The sequence below is a fragment of the Dermochelys coriacea genome, chromosome 15 (genome assembly GCF_009764565.3).
Source record: "Dermochelys coriacea isolate rDerCor1 chromosome 15, rDerCor1.pri.v4, whole genome shotgun sequence".
Lineage (NCBI taxonomy): Eukaryota > Metazoa > Chordata > Testudines > Dermochelyidae > Dermochelys > Dermochelys coriacea.
The window spans coordinates 31,594,912-31,612,616 of record NC_050082.1 but is presented as its reverse complement, the minus strand read 5'-3'; positions in this window follow the sequence as shown (position 1 = coordinate 31,612,616).

Genomic DNA, 17,705 nt, shown 5'->3' with positions numbered 1-17,705 from the left:
AGCTCTCTGCCAAGCGCTGTCCTCCTCTCCCATGCACATGCTCATGTGGGAAGTGGATTGTACATCCCAGGAATCAGACCTAGGCTGCCTGCATCACAACAAGCATCTCGGGGAGTTCTTCACCCTAGGTTGGTTCTGCTGTTAATAAAGAAGGAAATTACAAGATGGTTACAGAAAATGGACACATGGTGAACGAGCTCATTTCAGTCCCAGAGGACTGGAAAGCAGACACCTCCTTTGCACTGAATTATGATCCTCAGCCAAGGAGCCTCAGGAAACTTACATTTTTCCTATATTTTCTTTCATAGGGATAATAGCCTGCTGGTAGGTGACGGAGCATTACTGGCCTATGACATAACACATCATATGTGAAATACAATGGGTATGAGGAATGAATGTCTGAAGTGGGGATGTGACTACAGGCTGCCGGACAGAGGAGAGTTTGCCTATTCAAGGGGCTGATACATTTATCCTTATTCTGCAAATGTGTCCAGAACAAACCTGTTACCAATCTCGGGATGAGGAATGAAAACCTGGTTGATTCTGGTCACCAACTGACCTGAAAAACCAAAGGTGGTGGGGAGGGAAGGAGGGAAGGCTGAGGTTAATTTTAAGCAGCGCTCTGTAGAGAGGGTCTGCTTGCCAAAGCTGTGGCTGTGCTCTCTGCAGGTCTGAGAGCCCCCGAGACATGTTGTGGAAACCAGATGTTGAAGAGAAGTGAAGAGGGGGAAGGGGAAGTGAGGGGGCCGGTATCTGTTCACAATTACTCTTGATTTTGTGCGATGACATTGAGTTTGTAGGCAAACATGAAAGAATACTTGTGGGGACAGCAGCATTCATGCCGCCCAATGGATTAATAAAACATGACTGCCATGTACGGAGTGGCAAAGCCGCACATGGAAGTTTTTTACATTGGGTTTGATGTTCCACAGGCCCAAGGAATCCATCACTTGGGCTGCTGACTGTCCTCCCATCCAAGGTCCAGCACAGAATTATTTAAGCCCGGCTCTATTCAAAACATCAGACCCACATTTGTGCCACATATTCACATCTCTACGTGCCCAGTAAATAAATCTGTCGCCAAGCTGAGCCCAGCAAGCTGCGTTTGGAGGCTGGTCTGCAGTATTGCCAACCCCAAAATGTTCAAAAATCATGAGTTGGGTTCACCACAAACCATGAGATTGAGTTTAAAACCGGGAGATTATGTAAAAATAATAGATTTGGGTTCTTTTTATTTGCCTTCTGCTTTTTGAGCCTTTCAGGTGCACTTTGAAGCTTTCTCCACAGCCACGAGGGCTAGAAACTTCATACTTAAAGAAAAAGTAATGCTGAAATCATCACAGATCCACTGACTCCAGCAGCTGGGGCTTTAAGGAAAACTATAATTATCATGAGACTCATGACAAAATCACGAGAGCTGTCAACACTGGCAGTGTGGAGGGGTCATCTGGGGAGCTTGGGTTCACCTGGCTTGTCGGAAATGAACAGTGTTGTGTATCAACAAGAGCTAGCAATCCAGTGGCACTCAGTGGGGCGGACAGAGCCTGACAGCCCTGCACAGTGATCAGGGCTGCCTCTCAGCCTGCTGGCAGGGGAGGAAAAGCTAGACTGGGTCTCTTACAGAGCAGCACAGAACATCTTGCTTTTTAGCTACAGGGCGCCATTGTGAAGCCAGAAGCCAGTAATGGCCTCACTGTGCAGTTCAAGGGGGCACCCGAAGCTGGGTCTGATCCTGGCAGCTAGCATTAGTCTCTGGCTGGAATTGTTTTTTGTTATGGGTCGGAGCTGGGATACATTTCCAAAATTTTCCATTTCGAGCAGCATTTGCCTTCCTGGGAAGCCATATCCACTGGAATTCCAGTTAGCCCAGAACCTTGGGCCAAACACCTTGGACCATAATCAAGCAAAACTCCCACCAGCCTCTAAATGAACATTACTGACTTAAGAACTGCAGGCATGTGTGCCTCAAACTTGGGAATCACTTGGGACGTTTCAAATTAATAACTGGCCAGTCTGGTGAGAATGGGGAAGGCTCTCAGGGACTCTAATGACATTGGTAAAGAAGATAGTATTTGGACATTGTTCCCTATATTTAGCATATCTCTGCTGCTTCAGCCTGGGGTGAAAAGATTGAGATTACCTCATTTTTACCACTTTTAGTGATAGCTATTCTATCTGATTCTGATCAGCAGCTGGGACAGATTTGCCATGGACTCTTATTATTTATTTTTTTTTAAAAGAGAGACTTGCACAGAAAGCCCAGTGTTATACTGTTCCTAACGTCCATGTCCCCAGAGCCCAACTGTGCACAGCCCCTGGCAGATAGAAGTTCAGAATCTGAGCAGGCCTGGGAGTCCCACAGCAGTAGCTGTCTCAGGGCTCCAGCCTTGCTAGCAGGTGGGGGAGGATGGCCTTTGGGGGAGCTGAGTGAACCTTTCAGCAAAATAATTCATCCACTAAGGATCAGTATATTTAAGGTTAAACTTTAAAGAGTTCCACCTGTTCCAGTTTAATTAGAGCAATTAACAAGTAATCAGATTAGCTGAGTACTGTATTCTGGATAAAAGGATTTCTCCTCCAGTAATTGCCCTCTAGCAGTAACTAAATCAGTGGTTCTTAACCTGGGGTGCACGCACCCCATGGGGGTGTGAGATGCCCTTTCTGGGGGTGCGAGACACGCCAGATTTTTTAGAAGGTAAATCATTGAAAACACAAAGTAAGCACAGGCACGTAAGTACAACTACTTTGTTTCATCAAACCTATGTGTTTATTAACATGATACATTTTTAAACAATTACCGTAACATACAAACAAAAAATATGTCTAGGTTTAAAGAAGTGACCTACTTCAACGATTTTTGATAAGGGGTGTGAGAACGTATTTTGAGAACCAAAGGGGAGCAGGCTGCAGTAAAGGTTAAGAACCACTGAACTGAATGAAATGAAATGAAAGTCCTGCGCTTTAGGAAATGGGATCAGAACAGACTGGCAAACTTAGGACAGGTCTATACTTAAACGCTGCACCGGTGGTGCTGTGTGGACGTAGTGCTTCAGTGAAGAAGCTGCTATGCTGACGGGACAGCTTCTCCCCTCGCGTAGTTAATCCACCTTCACGAGAGGCAGTAGCTGTGTTGACGGACAGCGTCTAGCGCTGTCTGCACTGGGGGTTAGGTTGGCATAATTGCGCCACTCATGGGTGTGGATTTTTCTTGCCCATGAGCAAGGTAGCTACACTGGTGTAAATTTATAGTCTAGGCCTGGCCTTAGGCTATGTCTTCAAGTAAACTGCTGAAGTTGTGCCTTCATGATGCTTCAGTGTAGACACTCACTACAGTGACAGGCAGAGTTCTCCCATTGCTGTCATTAATCCAGCTCCCCGAGAGCCGGTAGCTAGGTGGATGGAAGAATTCTTCTGGCAGCCTAGCGCTGCCTACACCAGCTTTACCTCCTTTGCTCAGGGGTGTGGATTTTTCATAGCCCTGAGCGATGGAGGAGGGTCAACTTAACCTTTTTGCATAGACCTAGCCCAGCAAGGAAGGAAGCCCGATGTGGGGCTGGCTGTCATGTGCCCAATCACACATGATTCCTGGATCCAACTGGCATCCCACTCCATGGCATCCCTTGATGTTAGTCCAGCTGATTCTCTCTCCTCTCTGGAGGCCACTGTGACCCATAAGGTGTGACTCCTGGGCCTATTGTGACCAGTCCCATGCGGCCCTTGGACTGTAAAGTGACTGCGTCCGTGGAAAATTAAATCGATCAGCGGTGGAATTCTATACATTTATTGCAGTGATTCCTTGAGGGTGTCACGCTGCAGTCCAGGTTGGTTTATCTCTCTGGAATAAGAAGGCCCTTTTAGGGCATGGAATGAAGCTGGGTGAGAGCTGCAAGGAGCACAGACCCCACTATGTTCAGAGCAGCTCGACAGAACGTGCAGTTCTGGCATTTGGCTCACTGAATGGCTGCCAACGTTCACTTTCAACCTGGAGGCGGATTGTTGCAATTTTTAATTTGTAAAATAATTCAGACTCAAAGACCTCAGCAAGGCAGATGGGGCATGCTAGCAGCCCATCTCCACAAGTGGATTCCATATGCAGTGTCTTGTTTGGTTAATGCTCTGGAATCCTTCCCCCTTTTACCAGGCTCGTTTTGTAACACAAATGGGGTTAAATGTTCTCAAGAATGTTTGTGCTGGGTACCTGCAGGTAGTGCTTAATTTGTAAGGAAAGAGATGCCGAGGCTCAAGAAATTGGGGCTCAAGCAGTTTTTTAACTTTCATAACTGACACAGCAAGCCAGGGCTATGAACTGCCAAGTCCAGAGGTGCCAGGTCTCAGCCCTGGCACAATTTAAGCACTGCATGCAGAGTTGGGAATGCACAGAACACCACATTACAGCCTACTGGTTCACGCCCACAGCCACCAGATACCTTCACCTGGACAGGAATTACAATGTGAACACGACAGCATTAAAAACCACCATTCCCAGCCCTGCTCTTAATCATTCCAGGTCAAACGGAGCTGAAAGCTGTGGTTTGGCTGCCGGTTGATTTAATGCTGTGTGGTTGGGAAGGTGTCACCACTCTTCACATGCTAGGGCGGGATTTTCCTCCCTATGGGGCATGGCTTGACAGTGGGTCGGCATGAAGGGCTCACTGCATTGCACCCCACTGGCTGAGGAAAACCTGGGACAGGAGCACTGGAGCAGCTCTTCATCCATGCATTGTGATGAAAAAGCTACTATGATGATGTGGAGAATTTGCTGATACAGATTGTGCTGCCCAGAAACTCAAAATGAGACCTGACTTTAATCTGCTGGCAGATTCTGGAGAAAATTTCCACCTATGGGAGGAGATGGTCTTGCCAATCACATGGGCAGAGGTGTCGTGAGACTCCGCCCATAGCACAAGGGAGCAGAGGTGCCATGTTTTCCCAGTCATAGTCTTGTTTGGAGGGGCTTCCCCTAGGATTTCCCGAGCTGCCTCATGGCATAGTCTTCTTCTTCTTCATATGGTTGATGTAGCTGTAGAACAACAACTATCATTTTACATTTAGCTGGCTAAACCAGGTGGTGCTGCTTGGCCCTGACGAGGGCCGTTATGCTGGCTTGAGTTATTGCTCTGACGACGAGGAGGTTGTTGATCTATGTTTGGTCGCCGAGTTGATGGCATTAGTCATGGACTGCATGGGGCAGTGATTTCCCAGAGATGCTTCGCTGGTTAGACTGTTGGGGTTCCTGGCATGGAGACAGTGCGAGAGAGGGAGCACATGCCAGGCTGGAGAGGAATTAAGGACAGCTGGTTGAAGATGTTCTGGTGGAACAGTCCCACATTGGAAGATGCTGAGTCAACAACATCAAAACGGTTTGTGGGAATGGGTCAATTTCAGTTTTGAAAGGAAATTATCCAAATGTTTTAATTCAATGTTTCTGTTGTCTGCTATATTATCATGTAATATGGTTTTGAGAAGGTGAAAATGACATATGTATTTTGGAAAAGTTCACATAGCAAAAAATTCCAAGATTTTGACTCTTTGTTCTGATTCAGGACAAAACAAAATTTTGAAATCTCAGAATTTTCCTGGGACAGGAATTCTGTTTTTTGGCCAGCTTTAGCATTGAGATTTAGTTGCCCAGAGGCAGGAATAGTGTGACAACTCATAACTCTGTTAGTCCTGATAAAACATCTCTCTAAAACTTTTCTGTTGCTGCAGCTCTTTGCCAATGAAGCTGGTGGCTTCAGTGACCATCAGGCCAACCATATGAGCTCTGAGGAGGCAAGTGACAAGGAATGCAATTTGAAAAGACTCTAAAAATTATGTTTTGTAATCTTAACTAGTAATGTTGTGATGTTCAGGTCTGGTGTCCTGGGCCCTGGTGGGGCTGGGAACCTGAGCTGAGTGTCTCCCTGGAGAAGCTGGGAATCTCTCCTTTCAAACTCAGAAGCATCAGAAGATACTGTCTCTCGATGCTATCAGTGGTCCAGGCCTAAATATTATTTGTCTTAGGCCTCAGGGCTGGCTTAGTTATTTGGGAGAAATTCCATATTTGGTGAGGAAGAAGGGAACCCCACCCCCGCCCCCCAGTTTTTGCTGTTTGAAGCTGCCCAGAGGGTTGGTGGTATTAGAAGCAGGCCCTGTGGAAAGGTCATAGTGGGCAGCCTGCAGGCAAGTGGGGGTCATGATAAATACAATGCATCACATGGAGAGCACTGTCATACATGTGTGTTTGATGCAAGGAAGGGGTGTTCTCAATGTATGTGCACCAATATATTACATCCAGTGTTAGCAAGAAGCAATGGGACTGAATTGTGTCTGAGCTTTCAGAGAGGAGTCCAAGCTCCACTGGAACAACCTAGATCTCTGTTTGGCTGAATACTTGCGGCATTCGTGGGCAGTTAGAAGATTGTGCTAATGTGTGTGTGTGTGTGTGTGTGTGTGTGTAGCACACATGGATGGACCAACCAGGGAATGGACTCTCTCCAGAGCATTAACACAGAATTGTTTTCTCTAGGCCAGGATTATCACAATGATCTGGTTAGCTAGCCACAGTTCCAATCCTATTACTCTATTAGCATGGGCGTTATAAGGTGACACTGTGCATCTGTTTGACAAAACACAGCTTCAGACTCCAAGCTGAGCTTTTTAACTAAAAGGAATTTAGCTTTCACTTGAAGAGGATTCTCTATTATTATTGGCTTATAGCTGCTTAGGAATAAACAGCAATAAATACTCTGCCAATTTACTTTCAGAATGTTATTTAAAACACGTCATGCAGAAAAATATTAACAAAATAAACTCCTAGCTCATAAAAGGCTAAAGAGGGCTCTTTTTTTGGAGTGTCAATGTTTGTAAAAGTCTTTTCTGAAGAAGTTGCAGTTTGAATTAAGCAGCTGTTGGTAACATGGTCTCTCAGGGCAAGCTACTGAGTTTGCTCTGTATATTTGTTGTATGTCAGCAGTCATGAAATATAATATAAAACATGGAATTACGGAGGAGTAGCAGAATCTGTCTGTATTTTGAACTTGGAGAAAACCAGGGAGCAGCTGGCAATAAGAAAATGTACAATAGTAATGCAAAGTGCATGGAGAACCTGTAGATGTATAGAAAAGAACCTGCCAGTGCCTCCAAAATGCTCATCCAAAACCCAGCTCCTTTTACGTCTCATTCAATATTTACCAAAAATTTGCAAGCAATGTATTCCAATTCTTAGGTTTCAGCATGTAAGTTAAGAAACGTGCAGACGCCATGCCACAGAAAGTAACCGAGTTGTATTGTTCTCCTTGTAATGAGCCTCAGATCTCGGCTGCAAAGCACAATGCCTACGCAATTACATTACAACAGAGTAGATTGCATTAGTTAATGGAGTTGACCTCCAAAGTGGAATGTTTCCCTCTGATTAATTAATTTAAGATAATTACATTAACTTCCTTTCTCAAACTGGGTCTAAAAGGGTGTGTTTCCATGGCCCATAATGTCTCAATTACCTGAGCCTTTCTCAAACTCCTTGGCCAATGACTGGCTTTTGATAAAAATATCGGTCAATATCTAGATGGGAAACCCCTTGTCAATGTAACACAATTGATCATACAGCAGCACTAGAAGCACAGAGTGTCATGGCTCATGGGAAATGTGGAGTGCAGGATTTCCAGCTATGACTTCAAGGAATCATAGATCTTAGAGCTTGAAAACACCTGTTTGGCCAAATAGTCCCCCCAGGGCATAGCACTTCCTGTAAGAACTGCGGGCCAGCTCCTGAACTGGTGCAACTGCTGTAGCCCTGTTTACCTCAGTGCATCTATGACAACTCGCACCTGCTGAGGATCTAGCCCTGTCTGTTTAGTGAGCTGGGGAGGGAAGTTCACTGTAGACCTGGAACTGCAATGGACAGTGTCCTCCTGGCACAGAAACAGGGTCATCAGACCGGCCACAGTCTGGTCCTGTCCCACTCTTGGAGCGGCAGTGGTCTGTTGTGATGGGACCCCACATGCTGCTCAACCTCCTGGGCGGTGACTGGTCACAGCTTCTAGTTTTGGGCCACTCAGGCGCACTTCTCAGGTACAGACTGTGTCTGACACCCCACAGTTTGCTGGCCTAATCCTTGGAACCAGTGTCTCAGCCCTCCTGAGCTGCTGGGGTGTTTAGACCTGTTCCCTCCAGAGTCCAGCTGGCTGGGTGAACACTCTCTTCCCTAGTTGCACCCTTCAGAGACCATGTGACATCCCAGCAAGGAACACAAAAGCTTTGCAAAGGAACTCCTTATGCATGCGTACTATACTAGCCCAGGGGAGTTATAGATCTATGCAAATACAACAAACACCTGAACTTACCCCTTTTTGACTGATCTCAGCCCCTGTTCCAGTCCGAGGCCTATGGAGACCCCCTTGTCTTCCCTGCACCAAGTTCCTCTTGCTGTTGGGGCTGGTTAGCATCCTCCTCACAGAATCCCTCCTGCTTATGAACACAGACTTGTCCCGATCCACAGAGCATGGCCCCATGTTCCACCCAGGCTGGGCTTATGTGCCCAACATCCTGGCTGGACAGAGAATGGAAAAGCAGATAACAGTCACAAGCAAGTCCATAGTGCTTGGGAGCAGGCTGGATGACTGTTCCTGTGTTAGTTCTCCCCGAGGTGAGAAACACCCCCAGCTCCTCCATCCTATACATCTCAGCATGCCACACACCAGTTCAGCAGGCTCTAATTACAGGACACAAAGGAGAGTCAGATACAGAATGGAGGTTCTAGGCCGCAATGCAGATGATACTCACCAGCCTAAATGAAATTCCTGAGCTGACCAAGACCTATTCCTAAATCTGTCACAGTACCCTTACCACAAGAACTCGTATTTGGCAGTGTGTGGGTCTCCTCTCCTCTGTCAATTTCTTCTCCCTGTATAATTTGCGGATAAGACTTCTACTCAACTGTTTCATCTCCTGTATCAGTGCTAGCTCATCTCAGAAGTTGGCATGGAGTGTGACCAGTTTTTCCATTGTTCCAAAGTTGTTCCATTACTATCAATAAAATACTTGCAGTAGATGTATCAAAAATGAAAATACAACATTTTTATATTACCTAAAATTGCCACAATATATTTCCCTTGGCCGATAGTCCCTATCAACAGACATTAATTCAGAAAGAGGGCACAGAAGATACTTTGCAAACTAGGTATATATGAGAAGCGCTTCATTTCTCTTGACTAAGAGAATCTCTCTCCAGGTCACATGCACAGATACAAAACCTCACTGTCAATAAACCACCACCAACACCTTTTTTCACTTGGCATAGACTTGTCCAGTGCCAGCCCAGGAAGTGCTAACATGAGAAAGTCTGGAAGCCTGAAATAAAGCTTAGCACGGAGTTTGGAATGTAGTTGTTCAGCATTATTGGCTTGTAAATTGTTCCTGTGATGAGATTTAGTAAAAGACTGAGGAGGTCTTTTGGCAGTGGGAGAGTATTTATGATGCTTTTGTACCAGTACATGAACACTTCCTTGTTTTGCTTCTGCTTGTGGCTGCTCTAGAGGCTGTGCCCTTGTTTATTAGTACTTTATTTATTCAGGTGCCAGACAGATTTGGGGGTATTTTTGGAGCTTTTCACTTTAGGTACCTTCCTTCAAAGGTGTCAGCTGGGAAAAATGTACATGAAGGGCCCCCAGGCTGGCAAAGCAAAGAGAGGGATGTCTACAATCGAGAGTCGGGGAAGCTCCTGCCACACATCAAGGTTTGGGAAAGAATGTGTCATGAAAAATGCCTCAATAATCCCTTGCCACCTTCCTCAACCTAGTGCGGTTACTAGGGGTCTCCCAGTGAGATGTTCTCTGCAGGACCCTCCTCTCCCCTGCCCCAGACCCTCATCCCTTCTTGAATCCTGATTTGGAGCTAATGGTACCCAGAAAGAGATGGCCAAATAACTCGGTATCTTTATGTATGGGAGCAACTGTAGAGCCCCGCATTCTTGTGCAAAGTCTTGGAGAGGAACCAGAGACTTGGAGAGTTCTGTACCAAGGAGCGGGCACTTGCTGGCAGACCCCTTGTACTCATGCCAGTGAACATACTGGGACTGTTTCTCTCTCCCCAATTTTGTTGATGCATTTGATTACACAACAGTTGTATTTACCTGGGAAAAGCAGAGAGTCTTTCCCCTCCATCTCTAAAGCATATTCTATTCAAATATGAATATTCAACTAGGAAATGAACCTTTTCTATGGTCCTGCAGTTTGTGAGCATTGGCACAAACAGACCTTTGCTCCAGTGAGCATTTGTGAGAACTGAATGGCAAAGGGGGAACTTGGCAAATTAACATTTGTTTTTGAACTTGCCAAAATGTCCCCGAATCATTTCCCCTGCTCCATCAGGACTCAGGTCATCAGAAGCAGGTGACGTTTAGGTCTCACACATTTCCAGGCAGAGGCAGAATGAACCTTCTTTAACACCAATATCATATTCATGAATGATTATCACCTCGCTGCTGTTCCCAAAATCTGCCAGCCGAGTGTCACTGTGTTACCCATTGCAAATTACTGCTCAGTGTTGTAGGGGTGACTGGCTGCCAGGGACGGGTCCCTCCATTGCAGCACTGTCAGCGTCCACTTCTCCTCTCATTGATAGGTATTTGAGTGGGTTAAAGTTGCCCTTTGGACAGCTCATGAGCCTTCTGCATTTTCGCCATGGGGGTGGACGAAGGGGTGTGTGATCCTGCTCCCAAGGCCATGCACTTGGTTGTACTTGGTCACCAGCCCTAGTGAAAGCAAAACAGGCCAATCCTCTTTCCTATTTTAGCTAAAGCAAAATATGTGTCTAAGCACAAACTGACACACATTTCAGCAAAGATTGCACAGCTGGGATTTCTGAAACAAACTCGGTAGCTGGTTGCAGTTTTTAGATATTGAGACGTGTCAAGACAAATGGGACACACTGCAACTGCAGAGTTGTGGCCTCGTTACTGTTAGGGACTCTGCATTCGGGTAGTGGAAATGCTCTTTCCTGTTTTTCTGATTTCTGCTAAAAATAAACAAAAATGGAGCTATTGAAGCCTTCGTCGAAATCTGGCTGCATGCACAACGTCATGGTCCCAGGGCAGGAAGGGGTTAACAGAAAGGGCTCTGCCTACACCCCCAGAAGCATCAGGCTGGGAGGAAGTGCATGCGAGCTGGTGGGGATGATCAGCCAGTGGGGACTGTTCCAAACGGGAGCAGAGGTGGCTGTCCTGGCAGCGGGAGCTCCCTGCGCTGTCTGGGAGGAGGAGGATCCCAGGGGCCCGAGAACTCCAGCCTGCCCAGGATTGAGGAGCAGCTTGGCTCTCCTGAGGGGAGGGCTTGCTTGGCCTGCAATCTTCTCAGAGAGGGGAGGCTAGGCCTGGCCTCCTCTGGGAAGGGCAAAGTCTGTGCATCCTGTCCTCAGCTGTGCACCAGACTCCTCTAGGCCATGGAGGACAAGGACAGCCTGGAAATGGGCTGACGTCTGGTGTCTCTGGAGCAGCCCACCGCCCACAGCCCACGCTGGGTTCCAGCTCGGGCCTTGCACTGGCGATTTGGATGCTCATTTGGATTCAGGGGTTTTCCCCTGCACCCGCTCTGTGCTGCCCTTCTTTGTCCTATGGCCCCTCAGCTTGCTCAGTCACCTGTGTGGGTTACACCGGGACTCGCCAGCCCTCTTAAGGGGGCGGGAGAACATGTAGCGGTGCCCGGGAGGGGTGGATAAGCTCTAGGGAGAAGCAGCCTGAGGGGGGCTGGTGAGGGCCCCATAACGCTGTGGTAGGACAGGGGCCTTTCACAGCCGCGGGGCGTTGGGACACCTCAGACAGCAGAGTGTCCCCCAGCGCCATGCGGGCAGGGGCAGTGCTCCAGCTCCACTAGGCAGCCGCAGCCAGCTTTCCCCGGGCGGCTCCCAGCCTAGGGCTGACAGCCCGGAAACCCAAACCAGCAGAGGGTAGTCTGTAAAACCACATACTCCTGGAGTACCAGGGTCCTAGCCTTGGGCGAAGAGATCCTCCTGCCTTGCTGACCTCTGAGCATGCGGGGTATCACTTGCCTGCCGCCAGAGAGAGCTCAGGGAACCCCCGCCTGTCACTGAGCCCTGGCATTCAAGCCCCATTGGTGAGGGCGGTGAAATTCATCCCTACACCTGGCACAGCTGTGCAGCCTCCCTGCCAAGCTGTTCCACCACGCTACGGGCTAGAATAGCGGCTGCAGCCCCTCACATCAGTCACGGGCCTCCGAGACCACCAGAGCCGTGCCAAGGGCAGGGGTGGCCCTGGCCTGGCTGTGGCCATGGAGACGGTGTCTGTAGCATGTCTGGGGCCCAGACACTGCTGTGTGGCTACTCTGCCTGTTAACACGCCTGCAGCAGCACTCAAGGGGCTTGGGGAGTGTCTTGTGCCCACGATGGCTCCCGAGGGAGTCCTGTCTGGCCCAGGCATTGTCCAAAGTTCTGTCACCGTATTCACAGTACCCAGCGGGCTGGGAAGTGCAGCTCAACTGCCTAGGCGGTGACTGAGTACCTGCATCCTGCCCCTCCCTCGCAGCTCAGAATGGGTCCCTGTAAACCCTGGCTTGCAAGAGCTGTTTAGATAACATGCTGCCTTCAAAGGAATCTCTTTAGAACCCAGGGTCTTTTCCCCTCCTTAAGCGCTCGCCGAATGCTTGAATGAGTTCAGCTGGTTTGGCTAGAGCTCTCTCTGTAATATCATAATCGGATCATTTCTTTGTGGCTTTGGTGTGCGAAAGCAATGAAAGCCATGCAGCCTTCCCAGCTCCGTTCTGGGAGGCGCTCTATCCTGGAGTCAGGCACGGGGTTTTCATTGCATATGTGCGCGGCGCAGTGGAATGAATTCACGCTGTATGGGGACATATTCATGGGTAAGCCCAAAGAGGGCTCTTTTCATGTAGGCTGCTCTGAACAGCACAGGGAGCAGATTTCCATGCTGCGCACCCACCAGACGTTTACTCTTAGGATCACTGCAGACAGGAGCCACATTCATAAAGGAGGCCATGCTGACCTGGTCTACCATGGTATGTTTTCAGTTATCAGCGATCTGATCTGGTATTTTCTCTGCTAATATTGGAAGTATGATCACATGGCACCTAAATATTAACAAGGAACTGGCTTAAGGAAGTCGGAAGCAGAACATGGAAAGGCTCCTAATGGATTGGTAACTACAGCAAGAGGAGGCTGGAAGAATTCTCTGAACTTCAAATGCATATTGATCTTTTCATTTTATAAAGAACTCCCCCCTGCGTAGTGCATCTGGTAACTCAAGGCAAACAACGTAACTTTATTCTGCAGGTGCATCTCCGTGTCTTTCTTAGTTACTGCATTGGGTGCCTTAGAGTTCTAAAGCAGTTCCCATTATAATCTGCTGTTTTCGCTCATAATGTTGTGAAACAACCACCTGGGTTGATATTTTTCCTGCTTGGTCTTGTTCAGATTTTTGTGAAATTTTGAGCAAAAACGATTCAGCAGTTTTTGGGTGAAAGGAGAGCAGCAACGTTTACTTTCCTGTTACAAAACACAACAGTCTTGTTGTAACTATTTTTTCCAACAGGGTTACAGCTCAAATAGCTGGCACTTGGAGGTCACAATATGACATGGAATAGTCCTCTGTGAGCAGTGGGGCATGGCCTTGGGGAGGGGAAAAAGGCTTGGATTTAGCTGATCTCTGAGTGTTTGAAGAAAACAAACTGCATATGCTCAGTCGAGATTTTTCTTTTTAATAGTTTGTTAAGTTCACATCTCAAGGACAATGTGCTGTACGTGAATTTCAAACGAAGGTAGCCTGGCAGTGAATGACCTTGCTCCAGTGTAACTCTCCAAAGGTTTGGGAAAACCCAGGATCTGGACACATGGATGAGGCCTTATGCACAGGGAGAGTTCCAGGACTCAGGAGCTCCTGTCCCACCGGTTCCACCAACTGTCTTAAAAAATATCTGCCCTTCGCCACCCTTAGCTAGAAAGGCCTCACCTCTCTGCCCTGGCACGGCCAATGTTATTTTCTTTTTTATATGTTTTAGAGGGGAAGTAACTAAGGTCCAGAGAAATTAAGGGCTTGATTCATCTCCCATCAAAGTAAATGGACAACTTTCAGTGACGTCAGTGGAAGTTTGATGGGGCCCTGAGGCTAGGCCTGCACTGCAATTAAAAACCTGTGGCCTATGCCGGCCGACCCAGGCTTGTGAGGCTTGGGCTAAGGAGCGGTTTAATTGCACCATAGGCATTCGGGCTTGGGCTGGAGCCTGAGCTCTGGGACCCAGCCCGAGCCCCATGAGCCTGAGTCAGCTGGCGGTGTTTTCTCCTGCTGATAATAGCGCCTCTTAATTAATTACCCTCTTACAGTTGGTATGGCTACTTACACCTTTTCATGTTCTCTGTATGTATATATATATATATATATATATATATATATCTTTGTACTATATGTTCCATTCTATGCATCCAATGAAGTGAGCTGTAGCCCACAAAAGCTTATGCTTAATGAATTTGTTAGTCTCTAAGGTGCCACAAGTACTCCTTTTCTTTTTTGCGAATACAGACTAACACGGCTGCTACTCTGAAACCTCTGTGTACTGTCTGTACTCTCGGGCCCAGGGCTGGCAGCTCTGTGTCAGTAGTGGGGGCAGACTCCGCAGTGCCCCAGCACAGAGCAGAAACAGAGTGTGGGGAGCCATCAGGCTAGCACTCTCATCAGCACCACCAGAACAGCAGTGCTGGCAAATCCTGGGGTGGTTTGGGGCTCTCAGGCACTGTAAGACCTGCCATGTTCTGAGCAAAGGCTCTAGCCCAGATCCACTCTCCAAATGCTGAGACAAAGAACACAAGAGTACACAGCAAATACCCCAAACAGAAACATCCCCACAGGTTATTTTCTTCTTTACCGCTGGTGTTAATGTGAGTCACGCTCCCAGCCCAAAGCCCCTCTGTCACAGCTTCCGTCAGGCTGGGGCAGAAGCTAGCACTGGATTTAAGCGTCTGTGTAATAGGCACTTCAGACATTTTTTCCCTCGTGTGATGTTGCAGGATTTTCATAAAGCTTTTGGCACAAAAGATACAATCAACAAGAAGGAAAACTGGTTAGCAGCAGAAAATGGGATTGAGGCCCAGACAAGGTGCTGCCAGGTCCTGCTTCTCTCTCACTTTTGGGGTTAAAAATGCTGAGAATTGGATTTGGGGAAAGTTTTGCCCATGGGGAGTTCTTGAAAGCACCCACAGGAATTTCTTTCTCAGAACTCTTCAGGTAATACCTTGTAACTTCATCATCCTCAATAATTTAAAAAGATGACCCATTCCCAGCACACAAAGAATGGTTTGATCGGCTACTAACAAAGCCTCTTAAAAGATAACGAGCGAAATGCAAGCTGAGCAAGAGCATGCCTGGCAGGCAGACAGAAGCTGGCCAGTATAGGCCAAATTCTTTAGGAGTTGAGTTTCCGTTTGGGCTCAGCTTTCCTGCTGATTCTGTACACCTAAAGAAAACAAACTGTAATCCTATCTGAGGCCCAGCACTCTATTTATTTCACCTGGTGAAAAGACCTTGCCAATTCCTCCAAGCTGACAACCAGCGCCTGCCCAGCAAGGGAGTTGGGCCACAAATATGTTCTGCATTATAGAGAATTTGATATTAAAATATAATGTGATCTTATGAGGACATATTTGCACTCTTACTGTGTGAGACATTCTTCCAGGTTCCTCTCCTGTTTCACTGTGTGATTTGGAACACGCTCGCTGCTGTTCCTTAATCTTAAATAATCCAGTTATACAAGTTATAATCTGCAGATTACAAGAGGGGAAGTGCACAAATCCCCCCAGCCAGGGCGGCAATCACACTTTGCACCTTGTTTCAGGCAAGAAAAACTAATGGACCTCTGGTAACATGGATCATTTATTTAAATTGCTCAGTAATAGGGTCCCCTGCCACTCCCCCTGCCTTCCTCTTGGCTTTCTCACTTCCTTCCTCTCTAATTTCTATGATTCTCTGATTGTGTAGTAACAACCTCGGGCTGTGGACGTTGCTAGCATCCAGGCGGAGCTCCCCACCCATCCCAGCAGCTGCCCTTCCTATGGTACAGTAGGTTATCTCCATCTGCTCACGGAGGTTTCATGCCAACGCTGTTTCACACATCAGCAAGCTAAAGAGGCGAGTGTGGCTCCCTCCCCATGCTGGCTGTCTACTGCTGGAGAGCTGTGTGCTACCCTTTGTCACAGGAGTTACCAAGTGAATTAAACCTCGGATTCCCAACTGCGTTGGCCCATCCACACCAGCTTAATTCAATTATAGAAAAATACAACTGGCTGCTGCACAGGGGCCTACAGAGGTGAGTAAATAAAACCAGGCCCTTGTCCCGAGCGCCCTTGGCTCTGGTGAGACTGGTGAGTAGAACAGACCCCTCATTGACTGAGCAGAACCCAGCAGAGAAATTCTCACCATCAGCAAAAGGAGAGCGGTGTTTCCATGGAGGGGAGGGGGATGTGTGGAAAAGCCAAGAATTTCCCACTCTTGCCTTCTCTTTCCTGCACTTCACCGTGTGTGTTACTCTTCACAGTCAGTGCGCTGACTAGGATCTGTTTTGTGAGCCTCTGATGCAGTGAGTGAGGGAATCCTTGGCCCAGGAGGTGACAAATACCTGCAGTACCTGGGCAGGTCACTCTATAGCCGCCTTGCCAGATGGAGGTGGAAGGAGGAGCTTGGGCGTCTGTGATTCTGAAAGGCAGTAACGAGTCCAGCATCACCCAAGACTGTGCACTGCCTTAGCTGCCCGAGTCCAGTGCCCAGGGTCTCCAGCTTCGTGGAGCATTTCCCCATTCCAGTTAACACCGCATTGGTCATCTCTGGAATGAGTGGTGAGCTGACTGCTGGTCTTCCAGCATGGGCACCTGTCAGAGATGGCACTTTTTGGGCAGGCTGGATAAAAGACACAGAGCTGAATGTCACCAGTGGGTGAACAACCACCATGGAGAATGGAGCGATGCTGTGGGATGCTGCACCTCACAACTCCTGGTGGGTGGGTGGAGCGGGAGGGCATGCTGGATTCCTTGGGAAGCTGTGGAAAGCGACAAGTACAGACAGTGGGTGTGAGCCCATCGGCTGCTTCCCCGGCAAGTGGAGGAATGAGCAGTGGTGTGTAACTGATAATATCAAGGGCTGCTGGCACAGCAAGGGTTTTTGTGTGTGTTGTAGTTACCCTTCTGTGCAGCTCCCACTGGTTCTGCTCTAGGCTCTGGCCTAAGGCGGGACTGTCTCTTTTGGCAGGTTGCTCCAATCACCCTCGCTGTTAGAAACAGGGCCTTTTTTCTCATTTGAATTTGTCCAGCTTCCGCTTCCAGCCTCTGGTTCTTGTTCTGCCTTTCTCGGCTAGATTCAACAGCCCTTTTGTGCTCAGTAATTTCTTCCCAGGAAGGTACTTACAGAGGTCCATCTGCTTCTTGCATCAAAAGGGAGATTGAGAGGTGCCTGATTACAATGTTTAAGTCTCTCCCTGTGAGGCATTTCCTCCATCCCTCAAATCATTGTTGTGGTGGGTTTCTGCATCCCCTCCAATTTCTCAACATCCTTTTACAATGTGGGCACCAGAACTGGACACAGTATTTGAGTGTCCGTTTCACCGTTTCATATACAGTCGCCTCCCTGCTCCTATTCACTGGTCCCCGGTTTATACATCCCAGGATCACATTACCCTATTTGCCACAGCATCACACTGGAAGCACCTATTGAGTTGCCT